Below are 12320 nucleotides of genomic sequence, written 5' to 3'. Positions count from 1 at the left end.
CAGTATAAGTTTTAAACAAAACAATTTAATACTGGTACACAGTGATGATGATTGTGAAGTTTGGTTGAGGTGGAGGAGACAGAGGGTGGGATATTTTCCAGGGAATGCCTTACTGCTAAATGATGAACTAGCAGTTGGCTGAGCCCTCAAGGGTTAACTCTCACACTCTACAAGGCAGCAGGAATGGAGGGAGGGGAGAGAACATCGCAGACAGAGACAGAGACACACGTGTGTGTGAGAAAGAGATGCGCATTTCCCCTTTAAGTACACTGCCTTGTTAATTAGATCAGCTTGCTGAGACCAGAGCTGCTGCTGCCAGCAAGCTACCTCTGTCCTGAGCCCTGTCATGTGTCCCCCCTGCTCTATGGAAGATGGGGTAAGCGGGGTGCAGGAGCAGGGGGGAGGGGGACACCTTGACAGCCCCCCTCTTCCTCCCCTCCCCCCCGCACAGCTAGCAGGAGTCTCGGGGAGCAGCTCCAAGACAGAGGGCAGGAGCAGCACATGGCAGTGGGGGAAGGGACAGCTGCAATTGCTAGCCTGCTGGACAGCTGCTGCACAGGGAACTTAGGGGAGTGGGGAGCTGATTGATAGGGGGGCTGGTTCCAAGCCCCCACCAGCTAGCTGCAACGGGCTGCTCTTCCTGCAAGCAGTGGACAAAGCAGGCGGCTACCAAACGACGTTAGAAGGGAGCATTGCACAACTTTAAACGAGCACGTTCCCTAATTGATCAGCAATGTAACAACGAAACAATGTTAACTGGGACGAGTTTAAGTGAGGAGTTACTGTAGTGAGACTATTATAACGCCATTACATAAGTCAATGGTATGCCCTCACCTGGAATTCTGTGTTCAGTTCTGGTCATCCTTTTCTTTCTATCTATCTCCTGTTTATTTTACAAAGAATATGCATAAAGTTCTGTTTCTCTCAATGCAGTAGAAACAAACACCAGGCCTTTTCCTTGCTCACAATTTCTAAGCCTGACTTTCCAACCGGTCCTGTGACCCAAGGAGCTCTGTCTCTCGGCTCTCTCTCAGGATGAGGTTGCCAGTTTTGGTTGGATGTATTCCTGGAGGTTTCATCACATGACATACTCTTTAATTAAAGATTAATCTTTAATTCCTGGAGACTCCAGGACGATCCTGGAGGGTTGGCAACCATATCTCAGGGCCTTGCTCAAGACTGCTTCTCTCATCTGCTGGCTTTCTGGACTTTTCCTCCAATACACACAGTTTGCCAAACAATCACATAGGTCCTGCATTTGCATCCAATCCCAGGGAAACTTTTCAACCCACATGCTTTGTCCCTGCTCAGGCTTTGCCATGAGGCCCATATCTTGAACAGTAGCTTCTATTGTCTCTAGTTATTTCACTCCATAAAGGGATTCTTTTCATTTAACCTGAAAAAGGGGTTGTTAACACACCCATCAACCTTAGAAGGTCTCTGGTTATCTGTAGATCTCTGGTTATCTGCTAGATGGAAGCGATTAATACCTTCCAGCATAACACGTGGCAAGATTTCTGTTGGAGAGATTGAAAAGACTGGGACAGTTTAGGGCCAGGTGTTCACTAGTAGTGCTTTACCAGTAAAGCTGTAACTGGCATACTGTACTGCAAAGTGTTCCTAACTGTGTTTTTGCCAATATAGCTTATACCTTCTCTGTCTGCCCACCCTGAATGAAACAAGCTATAACTGTGCTTTTTGCAGTCAGGGATCTCACCTCATCGCATCTCTGACTGACATAACTATGCCTGCTGAAGTTTGTAGTATAAAAGAGGATTTGATAGAGATGTTAGTGGTGGGGAAATGGAATGAAATAGAGAAGGTAAATTGTGACTTCCTACTTATCCTTTCTCAATAACATTAGGATCCATGGATGTCAGGAGGTATAGATGGATCTCATTTAGGGTGACCAGACAGCACCCTAAATGTGAAAAATCTGGACAGGGGGTCGCGGGGTAATAGGAGCCTATATAAGAAAAAGACCCAAAAATCGTGACTGTCCCTATAAAATCGGGACATCTGGTCACCCTAATCTCATTCAACTGTTTTCATAGAACGTGCCATGAGTTCTGAGTAGTGGAACTTGGCTAGTTCAGTGGGAGACCCATTTCGTATTACCAGTTTATGAGTTAGTGAATAATAAGCATGATGACATCAATCCATCAGTACCGCACCTGAGCAACTATGTGAGGTAAGGAAGTAGTTCTGTTTTACATATGGCACGCTGAAATCACAGTGAGATCGTGTCTGGTCCAAAGAGAGTCTGTGACAGAGCCAGGAATGGAACCTAGATTGCACGAGTCCCAGCCCAGTGCCTTAACCACAAGATGATCAAGTCTGCTCGTTTAATTTTTTCTCTCTTCTGCAGTCCTCCCCACTCTCTCTTCTTTACATTCTCTCTTTTTTTTTTTCTTCCAGCTCGAAGATCATGTCCTGTCTGTGCTTTGACTTTCTCCACAATCAGGCAGCATTTCCTTGTATTACTCTAGTGTCATCACTGATGTGAGAAGTCTGTGGTAGCACCAGCTGGGAGCCACTGCATCTGTTATGAGCTTGCTGGGTTTATTGGTATGAATTTTTCTATCTGAAGATTAGCCCAGTACAAGGTATCCAGGTTTGTCTGTAACTTTCAATTGACCTTGACTTTGCAAGTGCACTGAGACTTCTATTCCAGATAGATAAAGTGAAGAATATTATAACCATCGCTTATCATCTGCAATGTGTGTTGTGATAGCTCAAGAGATAAAATCATCGAAACTCATAGTACAAAAACATCTATATGTAAATAACACCAGTTGTTTGTTCGCCAATGTTTTAATCTCTTCATGTTTTCATACAATTATGAATTAGCGTTAGAATAACAATAATTATTGACAGGGATCTCTGGAGAAAACTCACTGATAGTTTTATCCCTCTAATAAATTACCAAATACCCAGTACGTGCTGATGTTATCCAGTGAAACCAAGTGTACAGTGTAATAGGTTCTGTTGGTTTGGGGAGTCTTTCTGTTTTAGAAATCGATTGATAAAATACAGTGCATTGCAGCAATGCCATCTGTGTACTTTGGGTTTTGTCACTCTGCCTCAATCTGGAAGAGTGCCCTTGCATTTCTACATGTCTTCAGCTTTCAGTGCAATAGTTCTAGTCTCTATCAGTAATGCCGATCTTAATAGTTATGTTCACTGTGTGCACTGGGACATGCTCATGGAAATTTCCCCCTCACAGTCCCAGAAGTGGGGAGGCTTCATCTGGCCAGAAGCGGAAGAAAAACCTTTGGCCCGTCTAAGGATTGCACCCTTTGCTCCTCTCCTGGTGGATACTCAGCCTCTTCTTGGATTTGAGGAGGGGAGAAGGGGGCTCTGGCACCTGCAGGCACCTTCTATGACTGGAGAACAACCCTGCCCACCCTCCACCTCCCCTTTGGCATTAGAGTGAGGGGGACGTGGGGCCTTGCTGGGGGCATCATGTTAGTTGCCTTTTTGAAGCTGAGAAGGAATTTTTCCTTCTGCCAGACTGGCCTGGGCATTGTGTGTTTTTCGCCTTCCTCTCAGCAGCCCAGGGACTTGGTGGGTAGATTAGGTTTTTGTCACAGCTTGGCAGGTGCCCAGTTCAGATGATGGTTCCATAGTGGCCCAGCTCCCTGACCTTGGATTAGGAGAGGACAGCTCATAATGGAGGTGGGGAATGGTGTGAGGATCCTAATGTCTGGTACAGTGAGGTGGGTGGGGGTGAGGAGACAACCACTTCTTCCCCACCCCCTTAACTCTTGTATAAGGGGAGGGCTGTGGGGTTCACATTGAAAGTACTGGGTTAGCAGCTGGAATGGTGAAATGGATTACCAAGGAAGGATGATGTGCACTGGATGAATTCTTGTGGGATAGTTCCCAGATGTGCTACTTAATACATTTGCAGCCTAATTAAACCACATTTCTGGAGTCTTTTTCTTTTGGTGATATCTGGGACAAAAGCAAACTTGGTTTGTGATTATGTGTGAAGTGAACATTGCTGAAGATAATTTCTTAAGTGCAAGTATCTTAATTGATTGTTAGTCTTATTGATAATATAATCTCTTAGATTTAATTTATTTGAAGAGGTGTAAGCGTCCCTTTCCTTGGGATATAAGAGAGAAGGTTTGTGTAAAGTGAACTCAAACTATCCACAATGAACTTTCATTTTGTGATAAAAATTGAAACAAAAGAAATATTGGGGGCAGGGGAACGTTTCAAGGCACACATGGCAGTAAAATGCTCAGCTCCCAGTTATGTCTTTGGAAACCTACTTATTTTACATGAGATCAGCTAGGCCTGGTCCACACTTAAAATTTGGGTTGACATAGCTAGAATGCTCAAGGGTGTGAAGAATCCGTAGCTATGCTGACCTGACCCCTGGTGTAGGTGCAACAAGGTTGACAGAAGAATGCTTCCGTCAGCCTAGCTACCATCACTTGGCGACGGGCGAATTAGGGTTTTGTGGGACCGTGGGCCAGAGTAAGTGGGGGCCCCTCCCCACCCCTTCTGCCTGCAGTCCCCCCCCCCCCCCACTGCCGGCAGGAGTGTGGTGGGGTCGGGGGGAACTGCAGGCAGAAGGGGTGGGCAGGTAGGCAGGAACACCGGGCAGAATGGGGCAAGCCCCTGTGCCCTGACCCCACTCTCTGGCAGGAGTGCTGGGTGGAGCGGGTCAGGGTGTGGGGGTGCCCATTTTTCCAGGGCCCCAAAATTGGCCAGGGCGTGGCTAATCCGCCACTGCTTGGGGAGGTGGTGTTCCTACAGCAATGGAAAAACTCCTCCTTCTGTCACCCTAGACTGCATCTGCAGCACAGGATTTATGCTGTGCTATAGCTGTGCTGCTACAGTCTCCTGAGTGTAGACACGGCCTTAGGGTGCTAGCACGGACATTGGGAGACTCAAGTTCAGTTTCTAGCTCTACCACAGACTTTCTGTGTAATCTTGGATAAGTCACTTAGGCCCATGTTTTTAAAGGTATGTATGTGGTGCTGCGCTCAGTGTTGCAGTGCCTGTTTTAGGAACCTAACTCTCAGTTTTGAAAGGGACCTAGGCACTTAGCCAAAATCCCATCAATGGGATTTTGACTCCTATGTCCTTTTTGACTCCTAAATTGGCTAGGCACTGCACACTGAGCGCAGCAACGCAGAAATACCTTTAAAAACATGGGCCTAAGTCTCTCTGTGCCTCAGGTCCCCGTCTGTACAATGGGGTGAATAGTACTTCTCTGTGAGGCCAGGGTGTTGTGAGGATAACTACATTAAAGATTGTGAGGTTGTATACTACAGCAATGAGGACTATGCAAGTACCTAAGATTAGGCTAGAAATAGACATTGCAATTCCTTGCCCATTGTTTTAAGCCAAATTGAAGAGATGAACCCAACTGACTGTGTGCCAAAAAATGCCTTTTGACTAGATATCTCTTCATTTGGGATTTATGAAAATAGGTTGAAACTTGACAAAATACCCTTCCTGACAAATGACTTCTCCCAGTTTGCACCATGGACAGGAGCTGGTATAAATAAAATCCAAAATAATGCCCAGGATAAACACAAGTGCTTTTCCTCTGGAAACGATGAGGCACCGTGAGAATGAAGGGCCTACGTGTGTCTTACAAAGTCAGTTTTTGGCTTCTAACGAGGAAACAATGATAAACCATTACTGTACAAACTGGGTAGTGCAAATGTCATGAGCATAAAATGTTTGTAAACCCTATGGAGCTTTGTTGTTTTGCTGCAAGCCCTTTTCTCTTCCCTCTAATATATCTTATCATTTGATACATTCCTTATCTGAGGCTCAAATTTCCCTGTAGCTCCCGCAAACTGGTAGTCATTTCTTGCTGTTTATTACTTCTAAATGTTAACATTGAAATGATTCATTGTGAAATTGGGGTTATAAAAGTATATGTTAAAGCAACTAATGTCATTGTAGGATAGGCAGACTTATGCTAGAACAGTTGCTCTTAACCTTTTCAGACTACTGTACCCCTTTCAGGAGTCTGATTTGTCTTGCGTGCCCACAAGTTTCACCTCACTTAAAAACTACTTGCTTACAAAATCAGACATAAAAATACAAAAGTGTCACAGCACACTATTACTGAAAAATTGCTTACTTTCTCATTTTTACCATATAATTACAAAATAAATCAATTGCAATATAAATAGTGAACTTACGTTTCAGTGTATAGTATATAGAGCAGTATAAATAAGTCATTGTCTATATATGAAATTTTAGGTTGTACTGACTTCGCTAGTGCTTTTTATGTAGCCTGTTGTAAAACTAGGCAAATATTTAGATGAGTTGATGTACCCCCTGGAAGACCTCTGTGTACCTCTGGGGGTATGTGTACCCCTGGTTGAGAACCACTGTGCTAGAACATACCACTTGAATTTCCTAGAGCAACATTTCAGGTTTTATCAGGCCTTTCATGAATGCATTGCTAGATCTATCTATACCTTGTGTCAGTGTACATCACATAAGAGCATGTAATAGTATGTCTGCTTTGGGTGATCATGATTACAGTGGGGCTGAGGTAATAGGCTGGTGTTACAGGGTAGCTTGTCACTGCGGATAAACTAATCCAGCCCAGCTCCCCTGGAGCAGAGCAGGGAAGCCTAGTCCAGCCAATTAAAGAGGGTTGGACTACAGCTTGGCCTAGAAAGGGCTGCTAGTGGGGAGCTGGGGGAGATTGAGTGAGACCAGCTGTACCCTGGGATGGGAAAACCACACTGGGCTGGAGCTAGTTCCTGTGGTGGGTCTGTGGAGTAAGGGGCTCAGAGAAGCAGCCCTGGGGCTGCAGCTCCAGGAAGGGAGCAGAGATGATTGGAACTGAGAAGCTGCCAGGAGCAGGAGTGGCAGAGACCCCTGGACTGGGTGGCCCTGAAGCTGGAGGCTAAGGAATTAGTTAAAAGGACTGTATTTCTCTGTTTGCTAACCTCCTTGTAAGAGACTGGGCATGTCAGTGCACGTGTTGGAGCTGGGGAGATATCCAGCTCAGTGGCAGGTGGGTACAAATTTGAAGCTGAAGCCAACATAACTTAAAACTTTTTCAATTCTTTTTTCAGAAAATTCAGCCTCTTTCTAATTTAAAGGCCATTGACTGCACCGTTATTCCCTGGCAGGTTGGGAGCTATGCTCCCTGGTTATCAGTGAACTTCATACTAATAAAAACCATCAGCGCACACTGAGAGGGCCTGCCCGGGTGCCAGCATGTGAAAATGTTTGCCAGAGGCAGTTCTCCTGATAAGCAGGGGATCTGATGGCAGCCAAGTCTCCAACTGCTGGACCGTTCTGTGCACATTCTGGTGGGATTGAGAATATTTTCTTCCTAGAAGGGTAACGGGAAAAAAGGGTATTAAACCCTAAAAGTCAGCTGGATGTACACAAAGCCTCCAACGGCTCCAGGCTCCCAGCTAGTATGAAAAAAACATGCTCCACTTTTCTCCTCCTGTTTCCTCATCCGAACAGCTCCCTCCTGCTTGCCCCTAGCTATGCTGCTCTCCCTTTTACCTCCCTGGCTCCTCTTATCTTCTCCTGCCTCAGTGGCTCCCCCTTCTGCCTCCCTCCCTTGCTTCCCCACATCATCCTGTTTCCCTTGTCTGCTCTATTTGCCCCATTCTTGTGTCTGCCCTGTGTCTCCACCCATGTGTTCCTATAACTGATTTTCAGTGTTTGCCACTGATAGCGTCATAGGGGGAGTGGAGGCCTTCATTGCTGCTTGGTGCTGACCAGGCTGGCTGGCTGCATGCTCTTCTCACCCTCTCTCGCTGCCCGAGAACATTGAGCTCCAGGGTTTAAAAAGCAAGAAAGGAAGCTCAATCTCTCCCCCACTTCTTCCCCCAGTATATGCCCTTATGGCAGGAAGCTGACGCTGAGCCCGATTGAGTGCTGTTCTGTGGTCCCTTTGTGACAACTAGGCTGAAGAATACCACCCTGTACAGGGAGCGCTTGGCCTGGTGTAGAGCAGGTTCTGGCTGCTATGAGCTGTCTCCACAGGAGCCCCGGTACAGGGGCTGTTCCGGGGTAGGGTGACTTGGGGTGGGAAGTAGGCTGGGGTGGATGGCCAGTTCTGTTCTCCTGCAGTGATTCATAATGTTTTATTACAGCAGGGATGCAACTTAGGGTAGCCCTCTGGATTCCTCTAAGCTGTGCCAGGGGCCGCACCGGCTCTGAATAGGAGAGGTGGAAGCTGCCTTGCCACTGGTTGCAGTGCAGGGATGAATCTGGCTCGTTGCATGGCCCTTTGCTTGGGTCAAACTCCTGTGTGCACTAGCAGCAGGAGGACTTGGGGGCAGTCCCATGCCAAATCCAAAACGGGACTAGTCACAAGTATGAGTCTGCATAGCCATGTTGTTAAATGAGGGCCAGTATTGGGAGGTGTAGAGTGGCTTTCATTCCCATTGAGATGCTTGGTGTTTGTGCCTTCGGAAATCCTCTTGTAGGCAAAATGGAAACCAGTCTCTAATATACTACCACATGAGGCAGTGTGTACCACAGCCAACTATGAATAACAGAAACAAGGTCCTGCTTACATACGATTGATCTTTCTGCACAGAGCAGGCCTGCTGATTCATAAAAGTTCTTTCAAATCTCTAGATACTCTTAAAAAAACTGAACCTTAAATGGATGTCTGAACACTTTAATTTTGATACTTTGAAAATTAAGGCTGCTCGTTCCATGGGCTCTACATTCTTCCTCTGGGGCTAAATAGCATCACAGCAGCCTGCTGGGAACTTTGGGCAGGTGTGAGAATGAGGTCCCTGCCTGGAAAAGTTTTCAGTCTAATTCTGTCACTGAGGTAGTGAACACTGTATCTTTTTAAATGAGTGGCTGCTTTTAGAGTTTGAAATTCAGACAGGATCTTAAGTTTAAAAAAATGCTAAGATTCTCCCCTCCCCCCCTTCCATGTTAGTGAGCAAAAGGAGACTATGCACAAGACCCATTTGCAGTAGAAATCTGTTCTTGTAAACTGTTGTCATCTGTTGGAGTCATGAGCCCATTTCTATGCAAATCAGCTCATTGATGTCAATTTGTGCCAGCTTTGGACCAATTCACAAAGGACTTGGTGAATGTTGAGAAAATGCTTTTGTCAAGTCTCCATTCCTTCCCCACTCACGCTTACTCTCACCAATCCTAAATATTAGGAACCAGCCATGAGTCTGGCCCAGCACCTCTAAGCCTCAGCCTCTGGCAGTGCACTTATGACAGGTGCAGAGCAGTCAGAATCTAGGAAGAGAAATGGTAACATCATGGTCTCACACAACACAGAATTTCCCTTCTCCTGCTTTCTGCTGCCAGCATGGTTTTAAAATCTTTTTTTTTTTTTTAAATAAAGCACTGTACTTAAAAAAGGCATCTCCTATTCCTGCCGGTTGAGAAAACAAAAATGTGCCCATTCTCCTACCTAGCCCTGGGCCCAAACACCTTATAATTCTGGGCTGTTTGAAATCTGAATCCTAATCTGCATCTAAATTTTACAAACGATCCTGATCTTATTAATGATCTGAATCCAGACTTGACTCTCAACACCTTGAATTATGATGTCTTTAAAATCCACATCCAAATCTAGCATAGCACTGCCCTTCATGACACGTGTGTGTTTGCACATCAGTGTGGGTAAAGGGGAAAAGAATCCATCTCCTTAGTTCTTTGTTGCTTTACTTGTCTGATAGCTATTGAGAACTGCTGTGTTAAGAAGTTAAATAAAATAAATTACCAAACTTTACCAAGGTATTTGCAAACCATAGTGAAACCAAACAACCTTTCAAACAGTTACCTGCCTACTTTTGAAGCAGGTGAAACAGTAAAGCCAAAAAATAAATCTCTACCCAGTATCTGTAAAAAATAAGTGGGTAAAAGAAATCTCTGCAGACCCACATTGTCTTTTGCCAACTGTTATATATTTAGCTTTGATTTTAACAAAAGCACAGTGCAAAGTTTTTTCTTGTTGTGTGTTTGTTACATATCTAGAGGACTCTTTAGGATGCCTTCATTTGCATAATCTAATGTGGCAAGAGTCCATTCATTCTGTTCCTTTGCTCCACCTACTGTTAGCGTTATCAGCCATCTTGCTCTATGTATTATAAACTCTCCCCACGTATTTTACAAATGCTATTATGTAGTACTTTTGCACAGCCCGTATACTTAGCAGATTGTATGGTCAAATGATTGTGTTAGAGTGAATGATAGAAATCCAGAACACAAACAATTATGGCACTGAACTGACTGTATGAGCTGGAGCTATGGCTGATTTTAGCGACAGATGGAAAACTCCACCGAACCTTTTATTGGCCATATGCCATTTTTGAGTGTTGGCCAACAACAAGATTTGTTGCTAATATATAATGATTTAAACAATAAAAAGAGCAGCTGCACTTTGGTTTTTTTGGTGTCTTTACTCTAGGTTTTCCTGGAGTCTTTGCATGTCTGGGGCCACTTTTTAATGCAAGGCTGTCATTTCTAGACTATGAGAGGTGGCTTCATTTTCACAGCACTAAATGTGGCTGAATTTTATATTTTGATACTTCTCATTAAAACTCTCCCTCCCTTTCATTGCATTTAATAAGATGAGGTTGTAAAATGTGACTGCTACATGAAACCAAAAACGGTTTCTAAGAGCTTGGCTCTATTGTGTAGTGCAACAGAGCCTTTGTTATGTTGTCAGTAGTGCTGCTTGTATTTAAGACCTGTCTGAGGACTGGCCTCTTGGTGTTCCTCCACCTGCTCAGAGGAAAAAGTCTTTCAAAATATAACCCAGAGGAGCTGCAGTTGTTCACTGTGTCACCAGGATGGTGCTTGCAAGACACAAACCCATGAACATATGGCATTTGAACTGAAATCGTTAGCCACACAGTGGAATATGACACAAGGCCCCTGCTGCTACTGCCTAGCTGCCATATAGTGTCATGCCTTTCACCTCTCCTAAAGACAGAGCGACTCCGCTTACTTTAGTGGAATTAACCGGTGATTACACTGGTGCAAACTGAGATTGGAACCTGGACTGGAGTATAATTTCTGTGGCATTCCCAGCTGCTAAGAGTTTGAGAAGAGGAATGCCTGGACCTACGACTCCTGGCTAGTAACGTTGGCCTGGATCCATAAAGAGACTTAGATGTTGCAATGCCTAACTTTTAGGCGCCAGGAAAATCACAACAAAGAAATCCACAAAGCCCAAGTTAGGCACCTATACAATGAATGGGAAGAGACAGGTGCCTAAAAACGTGATCCACAAAAGCCAGCATGCGAGGTGGGGAGCTGCCTAAGCTAGCCAAGGAGAGATGTCGATGAGAGGAGTGATAACGATGGAGCAGCTTCAACCGGAGAGTTTGAGGGAGTGTCACATCAGCATATCCCATAGCCCAGTGGTTAGAGCACTCTCCTGAGGGGTAGGAGACCCCTATTCAGATCCTTTCTCCCCATCAGGCAGAAGGGGAAGTTGAACTTGCATCTCCCACATCCCAGGTGAGTGCTGTAACCATTGGGGTAAAAGTTATAAGGTGGACACACCCCAGATTTTGAACGGTAGGTGGCCTCTGAGTAAGCTTCCCAGACAGGGCCCCTCAGGTGAGATGGGTGCTCCTCTACCTGACTTCCTCTGGTTCATGGATTGCAACAAGGCATAGATGGGAGATAGCAGTGCAGACACCTAGAGCAGGGGTTCTCAAACGGGGGGTCAGGACACGTCAGGGGGTCGCGAGGTTATTACATGGGAGGTCACAAGCTGTCAGCCTCCACCCCAAACCCTGCTTTGCCTCCAGCATTTATAATGGTGTTAAATATATTTTAAAAAGTGTTTTTAATTTATAAGGGGGGTCGCACTCAAAGGCTTGCTATGTGAAAGGGGTCACCTGTACAAAAGTTTGAGAACCACTGACCTAGAGTGAGGAAGCAGGATGCACGCCCTCAGGCAGGAAAATACATGCCTAGGGAACTTTTACAGCAAAAGTTTAGGCACCAAGTGTGATTAGGTGGCTACAGAGTTAGGCAGCAGCCAAGCAGAAGTTATGAAAATCACGGTGGTGCCCCAAACTGGGATTTAAGCAACTAAGTACCTTGTGGATCTGGGCTGTTGTGCTTCCAACAAACCCTCTGTGATGGTCTTCATTATTTTATTTTCAAAATGTGTGGATTTTATGTAGATATGTATAAAAACCCACTTAATTTCATTATGCAAACATATGTCAGGAGAGAAATAGTTATGCAAGCGGTCCAAGCATTCGTTACACGTATCGGTGGAGATACGCCATGTTGCAGTGGAACATGAACATGGGGTTAGTGTGATATATCTGACAGACATATGAATAGATCCCAACCACGGT

Source organism: Emys orbicularis, chromosome 10 (assembly GCF_028017835.1).
Source record: "Emys orbicularis isolate rEmyOrb1 chromosome 10, rEmyOrb1.hap1, whole genome shotgun sequence".
NCBI classification, from domain to species: Eukaryota; Metazoa; Chordata; order Testudines; family Emydidae; genus Emys; species Emys orbicularis.
This window is presented reverse-complemented; position numbering follows the sequence as displayed.